At 40.1% G+C, this 23,570-nt stretch overlaps 1 pseudogene; it reads left to right on the plus strand.

The window, feature by feature from the left end:
• The first annotated feature begins 4,089 nt into the window (after window positions 1-4,089).
• On the plus strand, window positions 4,090-15,964 carry LOC148019339 (importin subunit alpha-1a pseudogene; annotated as a pseudogene).
• Window positions 15,965-23,570: the final 7,606 nt, after the last annotated feature.

Raw genomic sequence — 23,570 nt, forward strand, 5'->3', positions numbered from 1 at the left:
GAATTATGTATCCCTTTTGTCCAACAAAAGTACATGGTCCAAATCACATGGCACCAAAATTTCCATCTTTTATCTAGAATATGATCTTCCAACATCCCATATGTTGGGCTCACGGGGATCTTCAACTCCATTCTGGACAGGCAAGGGTTGTCCAAAGCTCCACCTGACCTACAAGCGGTCTAGGAGTGAGATGCCATTTCTGTGGTTGGCATTTTCACCACTCAATCTTCAACCCGTGAATCGAGTAGTGCCCTCTCGGGGTAATCTGCAATGCAATCTTGGAGATGATCCACCCACACAAAATATCCTTCCTTAATTAATCCATTTAGGAATCATGCACAATCAAGGCAATCAATCTAATATCATCTTCCAGTGAAACATTCCTTTATTTCCCATGGCTACTTGTCATTTCTGACCCTTGCCATGATTTTTCCATCAAACACAAACGAGTTGGAATATTTATTCAAATCACAATGCAACAATCAGTTGATTGTAAAAAAAACATTTAGGGTGTTGTTCAATCAACCAACAAAACTAATTGTATTTTTTTCCCAAACAATACAAGAATAGATGCGATAGTAATTCCATCGCATATTTGCTCTCCCCCTTGGAATCAAAGAGCGATTCTATGCAAAATTTACTTAATACTTGTATGCACAATTCTTAATGTCATTCTTTTTACGATTATGCTATTCATAACCCCTAACCGATTGCTGTGCAATTAACTTCCCTTGATACATACATTTTGCAAACTCCATCTTTCCAATATGTGAGAAGAGTCTTATCCCTTCCCATGACCTATTCTCATCCATCATAGTATGGAGCCTAATGTATCTCATGTGAGAATAAAAGCAAGCATCTATCAATTTAGAAATACATTACTTACGACTGGAACCGTAGTTGGATTGACAGTGACGCCTTCGCTCGAGGCTTCGTTGCTAGTTGTAGGATTGCCATCTACACGCGACATTCTTCGCTTAGAGGCCATCGTCTGCAAATAAACTCAAGAGATTAAGAAGGGGGAATAGATTCGAGATGGGAGAGCATAAGAGAAGATGGCTAAGTCGAGGATCGAGATAGAGGGAATTAAGCTATCTCTCTCCCTTGCAGCCTCTCGAGGTAGCTCTTCTCTCTCTCTCTCTCCCTCTTTCTCTCTCTCAAGCTGTCTCACACAATCTCTTGGAGGGGTATCATTCTCTCTACCTCTCTCTCACAGCCTCTCAGGGTCTCCTTATGCTCTCTTATTTATAATGAATTAGAGAGGAGGGGATAAGGCTAAGAACAAGAGTTCTTCGTGGAGGGACTCTTGGAAAACTCAGTGATCTGATGCTTAACTCATAAATCTAATGGTTGCATTGGCTCCAAAAGGGAGGTAAAACCCCAAGACACTTGATTATAAAACTCTCAGTTCACTCCTTCTTCTTTTCTCTGTTCGAGTGTTGTATACTGCATGTAGACTGCAATCGCAGCGCGCGCGATTTCGCCAGTCACTCTCTTTATCTTTTTTCTTTTTATAAAATCTCCAAAACTAACTAAAACATTAATTGTCTTTTGTTTTAAATGGCATCCAGTTCTACCTTTTTAGGATAATATCTAAAATATACTAGTTTTTTGCCCAAAAATCTAATATTTTTAGGCCATCTATACTATACATATTAATACTAGTGATTAATATGGCTCATAAGTCTCGTTCACGTTGTAACTTCCGTGAAGGGTGACTATGGTCCTTATTAATCCGAGAAAAATATCGCATTTATGACTCTTGATTTTTTTTAATAAAATATTTTTAATTAAATAAAAAATATTAGTTACTAATGTTAGTTATTTTTTACCTTAGTTAGTGATCTTACTAACTTAATAATTGACTAACTTTCGAACTAACCAACTAACTTTTATTGCATGGAAATATTACAGCTTCATTGGAGCCCCAAGAGAGACACCAAGGAAAAGGGTTTTCTATTTCAAGAAAATCTATCTTGTAACATCAACAAGCTTTTGTTTCATTCTTTAGAGAACCACGACAAGGGAAAAAAAACCACTAGCAAGAAATCTTCATGCAGCATCATAGAAACAAACTCCCACGGTTTTATCTTCAATAAAATTGATCATTCTATTCATATTCTTCATAGAATTCATCAACCAACAAAGACCACACAAGAGAAACACCACTTTGAATGGAAAAATATCACATATGATTCATCTTCATAGTTTTCTCTCACAATCCTTCATGGAAAGATACATTGTTTGGCATAAAATTGGCTATCTATGACTCTGTCTTTCTCTCTCAATCAATAGTACATTATCTCCCCACCACAATACTCTATAATCACTCATAATAATCCTTCTTTGGTCATGCCCCTTCTAAAAGGTGTGTTTGATATGAAAGGTCACCAGAGCCACTACAGTGATTCTTCATAGCTCATCACTATCACTTCACTCAAAGTCTTCTCTTGAGTCTTTAGTAGCTACTTCTTCCACTTCCTTGAGCTCTTTTGAACTTATATTCACATCTTTCCAAGACTAGAAAACTTTTCCAAAATCACACATACATTACACATAACAATTACAGAGGCATACAAAACAGAACAGAATAGAAACAGAGCAAGAACAGAGGCTCTACAAAAACTCAACAAAGGGTTACAGAAGGTCAACAGAAAACATTAAAACCATAGAATTCATACTAAAACCATTCCAAACTAGCAAAAACCATTCAATGAGCTTTCAAACATTCTCAACTTCCATCAATCATTAATCCATGCTTCATACAGAAGAAAAACAAAGCAAAACAGAAGCTAAACAGAACCAATCAGAACCTCAATCGAACATATTAGAACATCACATAGCCTCATATCTAAAAAAACAAAAATCAACCAAAAAATCTAGTCAATTTAGCATTCAACATATTCCTGCACTTAATAAAGAAGCGTCCTTGCCGTGACCTAAGAAAAAGGGAATACAAGTTCATTAAAAAACTCAACCCGATCTTCTTCAATATCAAGCTAGATCTTCATCATCTGGAATCAACAGATCACCTCGTAGATACATATAAGACATGAGCATTGTATCCAAATTCACAGAGTCTTCAAAGACCATGCGGACTACTTCCATCAGCAAATTAGAAGACCAAGCTCCACTCCAACCATCCTTTCTGAAATTGTTCAAATGAAGACCATAAGTCCCCTAGACTGAAGCCTTTCCACTTTGGCTTGGAACAAAGGATATAACGTGGCCTGTCATTGGAGAACTGCCAAGTTCGCAGGGGATAAAGTAGAAATTGGTTGCCCAGGACTTTGTGTAGTAGACCGAGACGACTGAGCCAACTAATCTTTAAGTTGTTGGATCTTAGCATAGCTATGGTGGATTTAAACCTATCCCGCTCCTTCTATAACCTATCTCTTGACCCTCCTTCTATAACCTATCCCGCTCCTTTGCTATATTGACAACTTGAGACCTAGCTTCTGCCAACTGAGCTTTCAACATAGAGATTTCATTTGTCTGGGTATCCATGAGCTTAGTCTACTGCTCCATTTGCATAGAAAGGTCAGAAAATTTCTCCTGAGCAGAGGTTAACTCAATATTAGCCTTATTCAGCTCCTCCTTAGATTGTTGAACTTCTTCATAAAATGAAGAATAAATATGTTGTATAATGGCAATAACTGAAAGTTTAATGGAACTCTAGATATCCTTGCACAGAAAGGAATGGCATCCCCCATGACCAGGCGGTGCACTAATGCAATTATGACCACAAAAATAATCCAAAAAACTTTCCAATTTGTCAAAGAAATTTTCATCTATTTTTTGGTTTTTTAAGGGAATTTGTATGATTTTTTATTAATTTTTGTTGGTGTTTTTAAGGGTTTTCGCGAGTTTTATCGAGTTTTTGGAATAAAAAAGGAGGTACTCGAGTCTACATGTGTACAGACAGGCATGCACCACAGCACGGATAAGATGGAACGTGCATCCTCGCGTGTGAACACTCACGAACTACTCCTAGACACGGCACGATGACTCCCGCGAGGAGCGCACACAAACACCCGCAAGCGGTATGGTGGGAAGAGGTGGTGTGGGGTGACTTGTTTTGATGCGGAAATGGAGGTGTTGTTGACGGCGGGGGTGTCTGCGGGAACAGAGGGGTCCGCAGGAATAGGGGCTAATAGGGGGAAAGTGGGGAATGGTGGCGGGGTTCTGCGGCACAACGGGGGGCTAAGGGAGGATGGTGAGGGAAGGGGTTTATGGGGCGGGAAGGGGGGCTTAGGTATGGGTGGGTGGGTTTGGGGGGGGGGGGGGGGGGGGGGGGGGACAGGGGGAGGGAGGCTAAGTAGGGGGGGTGGGTTAAGGGAAGGGTGCGGGGATTGGGGGGGTGGGCAGGGCGGGTGGGATTGGGAGGTGGGGTGGTTGGGCGGAGAACTGCGGGGCAACGTGGAGCGGCGGGAGTACGCAAGAGCAAGCGGCAGCGTGGAGCAGCTTAAGGCAACATTGAGCAGGCAGCCATGAAGCAGGGGTGGACGGAAGAAGAAAAAGAAGAAGAAGAAGAAGAGAAAGAGAGGAGGGGAGGAGATGGAGGGAGGAAGGGAGGGAAGGAGGATGAAGGGAGAAGAAGGAGGGAGAGAAGGTGGGGGAGGAGGGGGAGATGGTGCTGGAGAGAGAGAGAGAGAGAGAGAGAGAGAGAGAGAGAGAGAGAGAGAGAGAAGAAGAAGAAGAAGAAGAAGAAGAGAGAGAGAGGGGGGAGGTGAGAGAAAGAGGGAAGGAGCAGGGAAGGGGTGTCAGGAAGAGAGAGAGAGAGAGAAAGAGAGAAGGAGAGAATAAAGAAGAAGAGGGAGGAGAGAGAGGAGGGAAGGGGTGGTTACGAATGGGAGAGGGGGGATTTTTTTTTTAGGTTTTTCATTTTTTAATTTTTTTGTGGTGGCCTTGTGTGTGTTTTATTATTATTATTATTATTTAGTTAAATTTAAAAAAAAGAAACCCCTCGCATCCCTCACACAAAGGCGGGCATGGGGGTTTAAAAAAATTTGCAGTGCCAGGATCAAAATGGTGGGTGGGGTGGACACACGAATGAAGGACGACCTGACACACGTCCAAACCCGAAAACACGAATGGCACGTGCGGAAGACAAAAATTGAGGCACACAAAATGCACAAAAATTAATACCAAAAGATGTGTCCGCCAGAATGAAGTGCAAGAAAAAGGAAAAGTGGGCAGAATGATGTGTCAAACCAGCCAAACACTTCAAAATGTGTTTTGGATTGGGATAGGACCCATTCACATGAAGAAACTCACAAAAAAAGTAGCCGAAATGAGGTGGAAACATTAATAGGAAATGATCCGGCGGTCAAATTGATATGAAATAAAAACAAAAAATGTCCAAAGGGAGAGGCCAAATAGGATGGAAAATATCGAATGTAGTTTCGGGGATGGAAAGGCGTGTTTGCATGGAAAAAGCAAGAAAAACGCACCCGCAATTGGACGCGGAAAGTAATTGTGGAAGATTCGTGCATCAGAACAGAAGACAATAAAAAGGAAAAACATCAAGACAAGTATGGATGATAGGAGGATTAAGTCAGAATGCATTTGCGGGGTCATGAGGCGGCATTCGAATGGAAAAAATGATAAAAGGGGGCCCAAAAACACATATAAAAATAAATCATGAAAAATCCAAAAGTTGGAATAGGGCAGAGTAAAAAGGAATAATGGGAAGGAAGGTGGGTCAGACAGAGCTATTAAATCAAAAGAAAGTTTTGAGGAGAATAGGGTAGGTTCGCATGAAAAAATGATGAAAAGAAACATAAAAGACACGAAAACCCGCAAAAATTAATAGCTGACAAATCATACCTCGAAATAATTAGCTATAAAAAAGACAAATGTCAAGTGGAAGGTATAGGGTAGGGTTGTCATATCCATGAGCTATTTCGAAGCAAAAAGCATGTGTTCTAATGGTGAAAACATCAAGGTGACGTAAAATTCTTCAAATTTGAATAACTTTGGAATCATTGATGGGAATAGGGGGCTGTAAAAAGAAAAAGTGTACCATTCGAAGGGATGAACAAGGCTATAAGGTTGGATAGGGGTTTTGGTGAATGTAGGATACATGCACATGGAAACTCATCAAATCAAGGGATAACGAGAAATAGGGGAGGAACGTCCGCAGGAGTGGGGTGAGAGAGAACAGGTGGGTGGGGAAGGGACCCCATCAGGGTAAAATCTAGCCATGTCATACATGCATGATCAGAATCGGGATATGCATGAGTGCATGCCTTGTAGATGCACAAGGACATGTCCCCACACTTAAGACTTTAACGAGGAGGGTGAACCGAGCAACAAGGACCTAAGACTTGACATTTGACTAGATGGAAACGTCCCCACACTTAAAACATGATCATCACTTGAAAATAGAAAAAAGAATAGGGTTAGAAACACTTGGCTTGATTGTGTAGATAATCGATGTTGATTGTTGATGGCACGCGCGGTATCCCAGTCATCTGCAGAAGGTACCAAAGCATCTTTACAACACACATCCAACATGGCAGGGACCATGTAGCAGCACCCACAGGGAGATAGCTCTATCGGTGAAATCCGTCGATGATGATAAATGGTTTAACATTCAACTCACTATCGCTCATGGAGGAGGATGAAAGAACAATCGCTCGCCCCAACTCCCACATTGCTCAATGAATAATCATTGGAACCCATAACTCACACCCGATTTAGAATAGAACAAGGAGGAAATGATTCAGAGGGAGTATGCCAATTTTCACAGTTAATGGTGCAAGAGTGTGTTCCAACCCGTCTGACATAGGTGCAAGAAGGCATGCAAGGGAGCCTAATAGTACAGTGCACAGAACAGAGTGACATGTCCTGTGTTGATGGCAAAAACCCATCCCGTGTGTATATAGGAAAACGGGAACATACTCGAATCCAAGTGTCCTAACATCCCTCAATCCTCACCTCTCGATAATTGATTGAGGAAACACCATTCACACTCAACTCCCCTCTTTCTCACGCTCTGTTGATAAAGACAGGAGGGCAGCCCATTCCTGAAACCCATTGATATAATCCTCACAATCACTTGTGCAGAGGGTATACCTTATGTGCAATTGATGGTGCAATTGTGCATCCCACTAGGTGCCGGCATAAGGTGAAAGAAAGAAGGCCATGGAGCCTTATAGTACATGCACATGAACGATTTTATGCATTGTGAATTTAGAGGCCCATCTCCCATGAGTGTGACGCTTCATTCACACATCTCATCTCTCTGTTGAATATCAAGGGCAAGGACTCGTCACTCACCCCACCCTTTGTCTCACACTGTGTTGATGAATATAGAGGGTAACCCATATTCACATCCCTATCTAGTTAGGATGAAATCTCATGACACTTGAGGTTTGTCAATGAATATTAGCTTCATCGGTTTGCAGGTGTCAACGTGGATTGGTTGATGAAGAAGCCTACCCAAGGAGTTAGCCAACCAATTCGGTGCTTGGATTGCATGTTAGAAACTTAGTCGGTTTGTAGGAATCAGAAGCACTGATAAGGTTACATGATTCAGCGCACCAAAGGAGGTGACTCGAAAATGTCTTCTACAAGAGTTTGGCTAGAGATTCGGTGATCCTGGGTTGCAGGGTGTTACCACCTTTTCCACAGCCAGCTTCCCATTCAAGGGTGCATACCACCTTTTCTTGGAATGGGGCCTGTTATGACAGGGAATTGCTTCCTTTTCTCCCATAACAATTTTATTTTTATATTTTTTTCTTTTTCTTTTCTTATTTTTCTTTCTTTTTACCCTATTCCCGAGGGTGTTTCCACCTTTTCTCGAGGAATAGGTCGGCATGATAGGGACCGAAGTCCTTTTCTCCCATGATCGATATATTTTTTTTCTTTTTTCTTTTTTCAAAAAAAATTGTATTTGAAGCGTTGAATGGTAGGGATGCCATATATCAGAACCATCCTTGCCACCTCCGTTGCATCAATTGGAAAGGAAGCCAAGGGGGAGGGGAAGGGGGCTACGAGGGGTTATCAAGACAAAACCATATCCTTAGGATCAACAAGAGGGTTATCACGAACATTAGGTAAAACCATCTCGACCATTGTGCAAAAAATAAGGAAACTATTGACGATGATTGTCAAGATCCCCTGGGAGGGTAATATTGCTTGAGGCAATAGCCATTAATAAGGAAGGGATCATCCGAAGCATCGACTTTCTGGACTTGGACTAAGAGCCACTCAGATTCACGGCAAGTAACTTATAAGGGCCCATCCAACATTGTTGAAGCTTGTCTAGAAACTTGCCGAATCGGAAATCATCATCGCCCTATCAAAGTTTCAATGAGCTGAAATCTCTTCTAATTTCAGCACCTATCCTTGTATGTCTGGATTTCTCTAAGGATTTTATCATATGTGCGAATGCTAGTGGAAGAGGAATTGGGGTTGTTTTATGTCAAGATCATGGAGTCATAGCTTGTGAGAGCTGAAAGCTTGATGACAAGGAGCGATAGAGTGCTCCCATTGCCAAGGAAGCCAACTAGCAATGTCCAAACAAGAGCATATAATTCCAAGTATTAAATACTATTAGAGAATCCAAAAGTATCAAATACAAATGCATCTTGACTACAAGGTAACCATGTACGTAAGCCAACTATGCATAAGAGATCTTCATTGAAGGCATCCATATGAAAATCTTCATGTTGGTCATTTCCATGACTGAAAGTCAACTTCAAACAACTGAGATAAAACGAACAATTGAGTTGTACTTGAGTGTATCAAAAGACACAAGAAGTACTAGTGCTAAAAGTCACTAGATGAGTATCAAAAGATACTATACTTGAGCTTGATGTTGAAATTCCCCTCCTTACTAATTTGATTTATTAGGAACTGAGTGGAGCACTAGATCAGAGTAATAATGACTTGGTTGAGGTCAAAGAAGTGAGAGAACAAAGAGATTTATCATTTCAAGGTCAAAAGCGATCATCGGGTGTGCTGAAATATTTCTTTCACAACCAAATTTATCTCCCAAGCAATGAAGATGGTTAGCTATTATTCAAGGATATGACTTCGAAATATCTTATATGGCTAGAAAAGACAATGTGGTGGCAAATGCCTTATCAAGAATGTGGGCATGTTCCATTTCTACCATTTCAACCGTGCATAAGGATTGGATCCATGATATCCAAGAGGAGTATTTGCTTGATGAGCAAGCATCAAAGATGATGAAAGAATTTCAACAAGGCAAAGGAGAAGAGTATCCAAATTTCAAATGGCACGATGGTCTTTTATGGTATCGTGGTAGAGTATTCTTGACACCATAATCTTCTTTCAAAGATCGTATCTTGCATGAGATGCACTCTTCACCCTTAGCGGGACACCATGGATTGTTCAAAACATTTGATAATACCTATAAGAGTTTCTATTGGAAGGGCATTTGGAGGGATGTTAAGGATTATGTTATGCAATGTCTACCGTGTCAACAAAATAAAGATTCCTCTCTTCTACCCGGTGGTTTACTTCAGCCACTTCCTATTCCTCAAAGCAAGTGGACTGATATTACAATCGATTTTATTGTGGGCTTACCTACAACAAAGCATGGGTGGAATAGCATTTATGTGGTGGTGGACCAGTTGACTAAATCAGCTCATTTTATCCCTACCAAGGCTCAATTTACAGCAAAGCAAGTGGCTGAACAATTCATGGAATGTGTTTTTAAGTTTCATGGTATGCCATTGAAGATAGTGTTCGATCGTGATACTAAGTTCATGGGAAGCTTTTGGAGGAGTTTATTCACTTCTATGGGAGCAATTTTGACTCCTAGCACAGCATATCATCCCCAAACCGATGGCCAAACGGAGCGTGTCAACAAATGGTTGGAAGTCTATCTTTGTCATTTTTGCCATGACACTCAAGCTTTGTGGGATCATTGGTTACATCTTGCTGAATTCTGTTATAATAATACTCATTATATGAGCATTGGCATGTCATCATTTGAAGCGCTTTATGGATACAAAGTGCAAATACCTTCAACCCTTTTTAATGAAGACGTCAATCCACAAGCCAAGGCTGAAGTTGAGAAAATGGAAGCTCTTTTGCATCAATGCAAGGAAAACATTTGGAAGGCACAAGATGTTATGAAGGCTTATGCTGATGAGAAGCGGAGACCTTTGGAGTTTGAAAAAGGGGATTGGGTATTCCTTAAAGTGCCTAAATCTAGGTATGCTTCTCTCAAAGGCAGTCATAATGAGTTGGCTCATTGTTACTATGGGCCTTATCAAATCCTCAAACGAGTTGGTGAGCTTGCATACAAGCTTGGTTTGCCTTCTTCAACAAGGATTCATTCTACGTTCCATGTTTCCCAACTTAAGAGATATTTGAGTCCATCCATAAAGGTTTTAGAAGAGTTACCTCCCATGGATGAAGATGGTCTTATCATGAAAAGGTTATTGGCAGACGAGAAAAGGTTTTAAGAAACCGTTTGTTGCTGGAGTACCTTATTAAATGGAGAGTTTTCCCATGGAGGAGTCTACTTGGAAACCATCATCATATCTTGATTCTTTTCCATGGCTTTTGCAAGAAAAACAGAGTAATATCTGAACAGGACAACTTGCTGTATTAAACTTTTATCATAAAAATAATTGCTCTATGGTCATCAAAATCGGATTTTTATGGCATGGCTGGATACTAGGGATTGTCCTCTACATTTCTATAGCTCAACCATGATGATTGGACATTCCTTCTTCAAGTTATGGCCATTCTTGTGCAGCAGCCTGTTTTGGACAATTACCAACAGTATATTCAAATTTCATACCTATACTTCATTTATATATGAAATCTTCTTTAGCTTGGAGTTTCATTCAACATGGATTCATCACTTACAAGCTATTCTTATTATCTTTCTTCATCAATTGTCCCAATTTCAGCTTTGAGGACAAAGCTCTTTTAGGTCGGGACGGCTTGTAATAAAGCATAAATGCCTTATCTCTGTAAGAGAGTTGGATGATGTTGGATATCATGTTTCTTTTGGTGATTCTACATTGAAAATTACTCATGGCAACCTCATTTTGGCTAGAGGTGCCAAGACTAGCAATCTTTATCCCTTACTTGTATCTCACACTAATGATCATATTTTGGCTCTATGTGAATGATCTTCCACATGTATCTCTTTGGTATCAATGTCTTGGGCATATGTCTCTAAAAGGAATGAAAGTCTTGGGAAATATCTCTCACCCTTGAACTGTGAGCCTTTGATTCTACTTTATTCAATGTTTATGGCCCCATGCCCTTCCAATCCTTGGGTGGTACAAATATTTCGTTACATTCACTGATGATTATTTGCATGAGGTCTACGCCTATTCAATAAAGAAAAATTCAAAAGTTTTGCCTATGTTTCAATGTACTTTGTTATGGTTGAGAACCACTCTAGATACATGTAAAATACCTATGATCTTATAATGGGGGTGAATATGTCTCTAAGGCTTTTTAGCAGTTTTGTGATGAGAGAGGTATTAAGTGTCAGTTGATCACCCCTTACCCACCCTAGAATAGTATTGTAAAGCCATGAATAAGACTATTCAAGAAAGGGTCTACAGTATGCTTAGTCAAGCAAGCTTACCACACACTTTTTAGGCTAAGACAATCACTACTACCATCCATTTGATTAATAGATCTCCATGCACTGCTCATGGTGGTTGAATTGCAAAGGAGATATGGTCTAGAAAACCTACCTCATATACCCATTTGCGAGTCTTGGATATAAGGCATTTTACCATAGTCCCAAAGACAAACATAAGAAGTTGGATCGAAAGTCTGCTAAATACATTCTTCTTGGTTATGGTGATGTATGTGAGATGGGCTATCATCTTTTGGATCCACCTTTTCAAAATGTTATCTATAGCCATGATGTTGTCTTTCATGAGGGCAAGATGCATAAGCAACCAAAGCTAGTGATTAAGGTGTTTAGAGGATGATCTTTTAGGAGGAGCATGCTCTATTACCATACAACTAGCCCAAGTTAGACAGCTTGCAATTCCCTATTAATATCGTGGCCCAAGGTCCACATGTGGTGCAAGATTGTGATGTTGAATAGAAAGTATAGGATGTACAGGCCCCACAACCACTCTTGAGATACTCTACTAGAGTTTGTGTCCTCATGTTTACTATGAACCTTTTATGCATTATGTTATTTGGTGATAGATTTTAGTGACTCCCTACTTATAATGAGGCTATGCATAGAGGTGATAGTTACTCTTGGGAGAGGAAAATGCAATTTGAGTTTGATTAATCATGTGAGGGATTTAGTTCCATTGCCCAATGGAAAACATGCATTGCCATGCAACTGGGTATATAAGTTGAAGAGCACCCCTTGTCAACCTAAGACAACATACAAGGCATGTTCAGTTGCTAAGGGTTTTACATAGAAAAAGGGAGTTGATTTTGATGAGATCATTTTTTTCATACCCTACTTGTTACCAACAACCAACGCATTAAGTATCTTAAGTCTATAGTGAAAGTGATGGTGAGAGAAAATGGGAGAGACAATGAGACAATGAGATGGAGAATGAATCACAAACTTGTATTGCTCACTTGAATTGAAATAGTAGCTCAGAGTACACATATATATAAGAAAGTTATGGATATGTTAGGTCCTCTTATTGAATTATCCTCCATATATTCAAGATCCATCTTATTTGGTTCTCCCAAATATCTAGATATTGTCTTCCTAGATGTTCTTTAAGTACATGTTCATATGAGTACATATTATCATTCTAACATTCCCCCTCTCTAGAAAAGTTTGACAATATCTTCTAACATTCTACCTCCATTCTCAAAAAAAAAAGGATTTTCTTTTTGCAGTATAAAGACTTTCTACCAATCATCTTGGCTACAAGAGTAGTAAGATTACAATGATGAGTATATACCTTTATGAATAGTTGATCATCATAGTTTGCTTCATGATAAAATTCATAAGAGATGGGCTCATCATGTAAATAGATGATGTATTGCAATTGGAACTTGATCATGGTGGAGTGAAACAACAATAAGAGAAAAGAATGAGATAGCATGTTTGTAGATTAAGAGATGATCCTGATATCACTAGTAGAGACCACAATAAGAGAGAGATTGATAAAGTATTTGTGATGTAATATTTGGGAAGGTTTTTCATGAATAGCGAAAGCGTTAATGCATATTTTTCTATAAGGTATTGGTTTTAGTTAGCAAAAAAAAAATGTAAAATAGCAAGTGATTGATAAGGAATCTCAAGCATATTGTCTTTGAGAGGACTTTGAGAGTTGAGTATCACATCTTCAGTAATAGCATACTTAGTGTTGATGTGCTCTTTTATCCATACAAAGTAGTTTGTACCAATGTCCTAATGCATTTCTTTGTACTTTATCCATTCATTTCTCCTCCTTTGGAAGGCCAAGGTAGTTGGCCAATTTGAGAAAGATACAAACTTTAGATAACAATTTGGGTAAGGTAGGTGGTAGGCCATTTCATAGTGAGATTAAGAAAAAATTGGAAGAGAGAGTACTTGTGATTATTAATGAGGTTGTTGCCATGTAAAGTGGGATGATAATTGAGATTTGGGTATAAAATTAGAGCAAGATGATTGTAGTAGAAAGGTAACTATGTGGATAGTTGGATAGGGTAGGATAAAAGGAAATGATGATTTGATGGATTGGGAAATAAATAAACACAGTGTGGATGGAATGTGATGGTAGAATAGCATCATATGTAGGGATTTATGATTACACATTGGAAAAGGTAGCAATGTGACAATGAGAAATTCAAGGAGATAGGATTCTGATGTGAACTTAGAAACATTGCGGGAATCCCAAACATGTAGGAGGAAGTCAAGAACGTGTGTAATTGTATTTGGTCAAAAGATTGTGGCATATAATTGAAGTGTAGTGTGTGTGTGTGTGTGTGTGTGTGTGTGTGTGTGTGTGTGTGTGTGTGTGTGTGTGTGTGTGTGTGTGTGTGTGTGTGTGTGTGTGTGTGTGTGTGTGTGTGTGTGTGTGTGTGTGTGTGTGTGTGTGTGTGTGTGTGTGTGTGTGTGTGTGTGTGTGTGTGTGTGTGTGTGTGTGTGTGTGTGTGTGTGTGTGTGTGTGTGTGTGTGTGTGTGTGTGTGTGTGTGTGTGTGTGTGTGTGTGTGTGTGACCATAAGAAGATGATGATATTGAGTATATAGAGAAAGTGGAAGATGAGAACTAAGATATGAACTTGAGATTGAAGTGGAGTTTAGATAGTGAGTAGAAGTGGAGTGACAAATGTAAGGAAATAAGATAGTACTCAGAGATGTAAGGGAAGTGGAAGCAATGTACCTAATGAGGGAGTGACCTTGAAGGTTGGTAGAAATATCCAATAATTATTGATGAGGAATGGTAGGAGTATCCACATTGTCAACTGAGAGAGTGACGAGGTTTTGCCATCTTTTTGCCACTAAAGTACCATCCAAAAGTCTAGAAGAGGCATACTCCAATACAGAGGCCATAGTAGACAATGCCTTCTTGGGCCTCGAGATGTAGGGTATGAAGGTCATCCCCTTCTTCAATGGTTGTTCCAATGAGAGAGCCATCTATTTTAGGATTCAAGAGGAGAGACTAATAGGGTGACAATCATTATAGTATGGAAAGTAATCTGGAACATGCTTGGATGGGTGAGCTGAGAGCATGAGAGCACAAAATGGAAGAGTGTGAGAGAGAGGTTGGTATCAGGGGGCTTCATCAAGTAGAGAATTGGGTTTTTCCATCAAATAATTTTCTATGTAGTCCATTCGTTGATAGGAGAGAGTGAACAATGGACTTATTGAGGATGCAATGATGAAACATATGTGTTGCATCATGTGACAGAAATTTTTGTGATGATGTGTGAGGACAAAATGAGATAAAGACTTTAGATAAGTGAGAAATTCAGAGTTAACCAAAGAGGAGAGAGTAAACATGTGGCAAGGGAAAGGGGCTATGAAAGTATGGAAAGCATGTGCATTCTAGCAAGGATAAGATAAGAGAGAAGTCTATGATGTGGATAAGGCTCAATAAAAGGAGGTGGATACAAATGAGGATAATGAAAAATATTGGAAGGAGGTGAGAAAGGATAAGATATGTTGCTAGAAGAAGATATCTTTGAGGACAAGGTTGATAGAGAATCTAATGAAGTACATGTGCTAGGGGAAAAAACAACCTTGAGGACAAGTGTAAAAATAAATTGGTGGGTGAGTGGGGTTGAAAGAAGGTGTGAATTGAATGCATGGCTCAAGAAGGAGGTGAACTAGTCATTTTTGTCCTTTGTGTCAAGTGCTATGGTCAAAAGATCCACATTCACAATTGGAACCCACCTATCAATTTAGGAAGCTTTTATCCATTGAGCATAGTCCTCCAATTCAAGAAGTCATTACTGCTAAGGTGATTCCTCACTTTGTCATGTTTCTTCTTCAAATTTCCCTTAGTTGCAGCTTGAACTAGCCTAGGCATTGACCAACATTTCCTTTGGGACTTCAGAGCATACTAGGGCAATTATAGATTATGGTGCAGTATTGATTTTTGCACAACTACTCAATTCTCTTGGTGATTATGTCAAAGTGTAGGCTATTTGGGTTGTGCAGAATGTAGCTGGTGATTCTCCGACTTGCAAAGATCTAGTTCTTAGTCATGGTGCCATGCAACCTCTTCTCAATGAGCTAAATAAAACTGCCAAGCTTTCAATGCTTAGAAATCCAACATGGACCCTTTCTAACTTCTGTTGTGGAAATCCTCTCCAATCATTTGAACTAACAAAAGTTGCACTTCCAACCCTTGAGTGTTTAATACATTCATATGACAAAGATGTGTTGATTGATGCTTACTAGGCTCTTTCTTATCTTTCAAATGGTACAAATGACAAAATCCAAGTTGTGATTGACTCTAGGGTTTGTGGTAGACTTGTTGAGCTGCTATCACTCTTTATGCCCAATGATATAGCTTGGAGTTGCACCCAATATTGATGAAACACAATGTAGAAATTCTCCTTGAGGTAGATATCCTTAAGATACAAATTTTGTTGTGAATGTTCTCAATGAAAAGCACCTACTTGTTGATGTAGAAATACTCAAAACTCCTTGGAATACAAGCTTTGTTGCAAATCTCCTCAATGATAAGCACCTTCATGTCAATGTAGACTCTTTATTATTGCTTAATAAAAAATCCAGCTTGAAGATATTGATGTAGAAATAGCTTTACTGACAAAGAAAACCTCACAATAATCAAGTGCAAAACTCAAGTGAATGCAAAGACATAGCTGGTGCTACTTCAATGAGAAGCCTATCATGAATGCACTAAACCAGGCAATGCAACAATTAGATGAGGTGAGTTCTAGGATGCATGCAAAACCTATTAACCTAGGGTTGGCTCTAAGGTCATAGATGACAGAGGATGTTAGGCCATCAAGAGCTTGTGATACTTTGATACCAAGTAGTGAAAGTGGTGAGAGAAAAAGGGAGAGACATTGAGACAATGAGATGGAGAATGAATCACACACTTGTATTGCTCACTTGCATTGTAATAACTGAGAGTACACACATATATATAAGAAATTTTTGGATATGGTAGGTTCCTCCACATGTTCTAGATCCATCTTATCTAGTTCTCCTAAATATCTAGATATTATCCAAGTACATATTCATATGAGTACAGATCATCACTCTAACAAAGTCTACAATTTTTATCTTCAAATTTTCAAGCATTATTTGCTTGGAGCTTCTAGTAAAAATAGCAAACGGTTGTTGTTCTCAACTTTGAATGTCCAAATCTTTGGGTTTCAACACTTGGCTAAAGAGACAAATAGGAAGAGGGGTTTGAACCTGGAAGGAACCACCTAGCAAGGAGTAAGAACACATACAAGGGTTGATTGCCTTGCTCCCTATTTTACAAGTCTTAATAACTCTAGCTCCCCTCAAGGCAACTTTGCAACTACCCTAACAATGACACTTAACTTTATAACAAGAGCTAATCGGAATGATATTGTTTTACAAGCTAGGATGGTGCTCATGGTGTTGCCACATCCCATCATAACATCACTCTCAAAAAACAATCATTGCAAAGATGAGCTTGAAAGTGTCAATGATCAAAATGATGAGATGTACAAGGAGAACTTGTAGCTCCAAGGCCAGATCAAATTGCTAGCTCAAATCCTTCAAAGCAAAGTTGGGGACAACTAAAGTGAGTCAAAGTAGATGATGCTTTAAATATATAGGGTTGAGGGTAGCAAAAAAGAGAAGCCCCGATGAGAGAGAGAGAGAGAGAGAGAGAGAGAGAGAGAGAGAGAGAGAGAGAGAGAGAGAGAGAGAGAGAGAGAGAGAGAGAGAGAGAGAGAGAGAGTGTGTGTGTGTGTGTGTGTGTGTGTGTGTGTGTGTGTGTGTGTGTGTGTGTGTGTGTGTGTGTGTGTGTGTGTGTGTGTGTGTGTGTGTGTGTGTGTGTGTGTGTGTGTGTGTGTGTGTGTGTGTGTGTGTGTGTGTGTGTGTGTGTGTGTGTGTGTGTGTGTGTGTGTGTGTGTGTGTGTGTGTGTGTGTGTGTGTGTGTGTGTGTGTGTGTGTGTGTGTGTGTGTGTGTGTGTGTGTGAGATGAGCACTTATGTCTTTTGATCTTTGCAAGAAGACAATAATAAGAGTTAAAATCAACATCAAGCTATAAATCCTAAATCACAGAAAGGAGAAACCACAAAGAGAGAGACAAAGAGAGAGAGAGAGGGAGAGAGAGAGAGATAAGTGTCTTGCTCTAGGAGCTTGACATTGGGACCATTGGACATACTCTTATTATTTCAAGAGGCTCAACATACATAAAACCCATTGACTAGTTCTCTTCTAGCCTACTCACACGATGGATCCATACATAAAATGGATTACTAGCTCTCACTTAGCCTACTCACATGACGAATCCATACAAGATGGGAGAATGTGTTTACCTCTATTTACCTTCATTGTAGTCCACATATTGGCTCCTCTCATCCTTGATTCAAATTCATGCTCCTTCACCTTCAACCTCTCTTCCTTATTACTACAATGGAGAGTAGACATCCAAAATGAGCTCAAGAAGATGAAGAGAAGAAGATGGACTTCTCATTCTGCATAGCTCACCCTCTTGCACTCTCATCTCATGTGCTCTTACTCTCATGAAGGTAGTCACCATGAAGTGGGATGGAGAAGAGAAGATAGCATGGAAAAAGCTTCACACTCCATGTCCCTCATTCTCTCACAAGGCAACAGGTTGTTGTAAGAAATCAAAAAAGCAAAGTCTACACACATATGAATTGCTTATCCCATTAGTTTTATCATATTTATACATACATTTTAGGGCTAGGGTTTTTCCATGCCCCTTGGTGGATATCTTGCCTCTTTTATGGCCTTTTCATAGATCATGGCTCTTGCTCCATGCTTTTTGACTTTAGTCTTGAACCAAAATTTTGACTTGTACAAAGTATAACCTCCAAGTGCCATTTGATTGTTACAATTTTCATGGGAGGAAGCCCAACTCTCAACACAATAATAGAATAAACTTTAAAAACCATTTCTTTTGCCAAAATTTTGAATATATTTTTCTCTTTGTTAACATTATCCCCCCTCCTAGTAGATGAGCAACAGTCCCATGGTACTTATGCCAAAGGTATGACTCTACTAGCAAGAGATATAGGGACATTTGATAAAGGATCCTTGTAGAGAATAATGGTGTGTCGGTATACAAAGAAACTTAGGAGTAGGCTCAAAGTGGTGTGTCAAAGAACTTAATGATGGATAGGTTGTCTTGAATAGGAAAAGACTAGTGGTCAACTAATGTTTAAGGGATCATAATGGTTGTTGACCCCATCAATATTGAAGGGTCTTGAGGCTCCAATGTACTTGTTAGTGCTTTTGGTACTCTATGTGCATCATTATTCTACCTTACTTCTTATGTAATGGTTTGTATGTGTGCAAGCACAACTCAAAGTTGGGTCGAATTCCAACTTAAAACATCGTCCCACACTTAAGGTTTGAGTTGGTGAGAAGTGGTGGTGTGGTGCTATTCTTAGGGTGATAGATCATACAAGCATGCCCAAGATGTCATACCCCCTTGATGTGCCTTGAGGTTGTGATGTGGGGGAGTGGGCAAGGGTGGATTTTTGTTTTTTTTAATACAATAAATGAATGAAATACAAGTTTCTAAAGAGAGAAAGGGAACATCACTTAAGGAGCAATCTGAGTATACACTGAAGACATCCTTTACTAAGAAGATATTCTTAAATTGATTCTCCCAACTGCAATGATGACTCCTGGTAGAAGGTATGCATGCACATGGTGATCATGTTGTCCACCATGTCTTCTAGTAATAACTAAGTATAGAATATTGGCAATAGTAGGGATCAAATGTGAAGGTAGGCCATTGCCACTTGATTGATTCTTGAATTTAGATAAAAGAATAGAGGTCATAACCCGACGTCTTCGTATGGTGTCACTAGTTGTAGAAACCTAACAAGGAGTTTGAAGAAATTATAGGTGGTAATAAAGGATTCAAGTACACTTTGTGCTAACTTTCACAAAATAATGTTGCAACAACTAGGTCATTGGATAGCTTCATTAGGGTTGTTTCATATCATCTTTGTATTTCATTCTCTATGTAGCCAATAACTCCTATCATGCTAGCATAGTTGCTTCTTATAATGCTACATATACAGTCTTCCATTGGCCTTGTGCCAATTGATATTCTATTATTTACTTTTTTTGTGATTTAATTTTAGCTCTTTCTTGGATTAGCTCAAGGAAAGTCTTAGTCCATTTTCAGTTCATGTCAAGTATCTGCTTGCATACTTTTTCTATGTCTTCCTCCTTGATTTTAAGTGCTTCATCTTTCTGTCTGAGCTGGAAGTCTTTATCCTACATCTTTGAGCCTTTCTCATTTAAAGTGGGAGCTCACGCTCGATCACCAAGACCCAAGACCACTGATTGTTTCAAGTGTTTCAAGTGAGCTCTAATGGCTATCTCTCACCTAGCCGACATGCTTCTGATCCTACGAGTGTAGTGAGCTTACCTTGATGTCTGAAAGAGTAGCCCCCTCCCTTAATCACTCTAGTAGCTCCAAAATCTGTGATGCAAGCTTAAGCAAGCTCAAGCAAGCTCAACCCTCTACCTTCAAGCTCCATCCACCATAGTTGTGCATGCGAGACAAGTGAAGAGAAGAGAAGAGAAGAGAAGAAGAGAGGAGAGGATGGAGAGTTTCTCCACCATGATCCCTTACCCTCACACACTCACTCCCTCACACTCTCACACTCCCTCTCTCAAGCACAAGCACAAGCAAGAGGAAGAGAAGAGAAGAAGAAGAGAGCTACTTTTGCCACACGCTAAGAATGAGTTTCTCATTCACTTTTTGAGTTTATATATAAGCTCTAAATCTTTTGGACACCCATCCCCTTTTTTCCATGACCAAGCATCTTGTCAAGGTCCTCTTTTCCTATTCCCTTCTATTTGCCTTATCCCTTCATCTATGCCCATCTAGATTTTAAAATTTGCACAAGAGGGATCCTAGCACTCTTTTACAAAATTTTAGGGGCATCCTTCATTTAAAAATGCACCTTCCGTCTTTTGCATTTTTTCAAGGTTGCTTTTGTGCCTTTTTCCTTTTCTCCTTCTTGTTGACTTCATTGTGTCCACATTTCAAAATTTTCTTGGATTTATTTTTTCTTTTCTTTTTTCTTGTCCTACACTAGGGTTAGCATTGCCCCCCTCATAGTCGAGTGCCAATCCTTGCGGTTCTTTGTTGATGAGGGCTGGGTGAGTTGAAGGGTGGTCATGTGGGTCAATGATGGGGGCTTGTGGTGATCGGTCATGGAAGAGAAGCTTCTCGAATGATTGAGGTGGTGGAGGCCGAGGGTATGTCGAGTGGATGGCAGGACCTGTGAGGTCGATGGTTGGTCACCTTTATCTTTACTTGAAAGAAAAAGAAAAGTGCACTGCCTAGGGGATGTGTCTACCTTACCGTGCAATGTAATGTGCTCATGCTAGTGGAACATGAGCTGGGTGTGTCAAGATTGTGGGAGAGAAGGAAGGAGTATCACTTGTAGCTTTCTTGCTTGCACAATGGGGGAATACACACAAGGGTGGAGGCTGAAAACAGTTTTCCTCTTCTTAGTTGTGTAAGCCAAAAGAGCTCTCATACAAAGAAATAGAAGAACCCTATATATGGGTCTCAAACCAAACTCAACTAACTAAGGTGGCATACTAACTGAGCCACGAACTAGAGTAGATAAGGATAGCTATCATGTAGCTATTATTCATGGGCGGTGTACCAACCGCATCTGCAACTGACAAGTCGGTGACATAAATACACAACGGTCACCCTGGCGTATCACGAGTGGAGCTCGATATCTCAACACTCCCCCTCGAGCTCAATCCCAATTCCTACACACCAAGCAGGTCTCTGAACTTGCGCAGCTTCTCTGCGCCCAATGCCTTCGTGAATATGTCAGCTACCTGATCCTCTGTGCTGACATAAACTAGATCAATAAGACCTAGTAAAACCCTCTCTCGCACATAGTGATAATGCACCTCAATGTGCTTTGTTCTAGCATGATAGACTGGGTTATTTGCCAAGTGTATACTACTCATGTTGTCACAATAAATGGCAAGTGGCCAATCTGTGACCTGATGCATATCATAAAGTAGCTTATGCAACCAAGCTACCTCACATGCAGCCATTGCTGCACCCCCGTACTCAGCCTCTGTACTCGACAAGGCAACTGTAGGCTGTTTCTTGCTGCTCCAAGTGACTGCAGCACTCCCAAAAGAGAACACATATCCACTGGTAGATCGTCTATCAGAAATGCTACCAGCCCAATCAACATCAGTGTATCCATGCAACTGTATCTGAACCCCAGTCTCATAAAATAGTCCATACTACAATGTGAACTTCACATACCTGAGTATGCGTCTAGCCGCATCCAAATGCGATTTCCTTGGAGCCTGCATAAACTGACTTACCAATCCAACAGCATAGCTCAAATCTGGTCTGATAATAGTCATATAAATCAAGCTTCCTACTATGCATCTGTACATAGTAGGGTCTTCCAGAAGCTCACCTGCATCTGCACTCAGCTTCACATTCTGCTCCAAAGGAACTGAAATAGGCTTACAGCCTGTCATCCCATATTTGGACAGCATGTCCAATCCATACTGCCTCTGCAAGAGCTGTATCCCACTTGGTGATCTAATCACCTCAATGCCCAAGAAATAACGCAGCTCTCCCAAATCCTTCATCTCAAACTTCTTCTTCAATAGCATTTTCACATGAAGGATATCTTCATCACTATCACCTGTCATAATCAAATCATCATCATAAATGACAAGTAGCATAATACATTTCTCTGTTTTTCTCACATTAAGTGAGAAATCTGCCTTGGAAATCTGAAAGCCAATAGTAACAAGATACTGTCCTATCTTGTCAGACCATGCTCTAGGTGCTTGCTTCAAGCCATACAAAGCTTTCTTCAACCTGCAAACAAACTCAAGATGAACAGCATGCACATAACCTGGTGGCTGCTCCATATAGACCTCTTCTTGCAAATCACCATGCAAGAAGGCATTCTTTACATCCATCTGATGTAAAGACCATCCCTTTGATGCAGCCATAGCAATGACTGCTCTTACGGTTGCCATCCTTGCAACCGGACTGAATGTTTCTTCATAGTCAATGCCATATGTTTGTGCATACCCCTTGACTACTAATCTTGCCTTGTATCTGTTCACAGAACCATCTGCATTGTGCTTCGCCTTATAAACCCACTTACAGCCAATTGCATTCTTACCTTTAGGCAAAGGTACCAATTCCCATGTAGCATTTGCTTCCAAGGCATCCATTTCTTCATCCATGGCTTTCTCCCATTTTTCTTTTCCCATGGCTTGCTCAAAAGAAGTGGGTTCTGGTTCCTGTATCACCTTGACCATATATGTATAGTGAATGGCTGTAAATCCATCATATTTCAGCCTATCCACAGGATACCTAGCTCTCGTAGACCTGCGCAAAGTAGGTTCACTCCCAGGTGCTCTCAAAACATCCCTGGTCTTCCTTACTCCAGGTGTAACAATAGAAGGAATACCCAACTCATCATCAATGCCCTGTTCTGAGCCACTGGATTCACCATCCACATAAGAGTGACCTGCATTCACAGCAAACATGGGCTGATCAACCTTCTCTTTTCCTTTTCGTGATACCTGCATACCACTATCTGCATTACTTTGAGAAGATTCTCCTGATCTCAATCTGCCTGTCCATGGCGAAGAATGTGAATCACTGCTAGAGGATGCTCCAGGTCCACTAATATTTTGTGACTGCTGCTGTGAATTCTGTGCAGCATTACCATTTTGTGCATCTACATCATCAATCACATTTACTGGTTTATACCAGCTACTCATCTCATCAAAAATAACATCTCTGCTCACTGTAAACTTACGAGTAGAAGGGTTATAGCATCTATACCCTTTTTGCTGCAGAGAGTAACCAATAAAGATGCACTTCTTAGCTTTTGGATCCAACTTGGATCTCAACTCATCTGGCACATGTACATAGGCAATGCAACCAAAAATTTTCAAA

This window comes from Lygodium microphyllum, chromosome 20 (genome assembly GCF_053477565.2).
Source record: "Lygodium microphyllum isolate KBCC chromosome 20, Lygodium_microphyllum_v1.1.10, whole genome shotgun sequence".
NCBI lineage: Eukaryota > Viridiplantae > Streptophyta > Polypodiopsida > Schizaeales > Lygodiaceae > Lygodium > Lygodium microphyllum.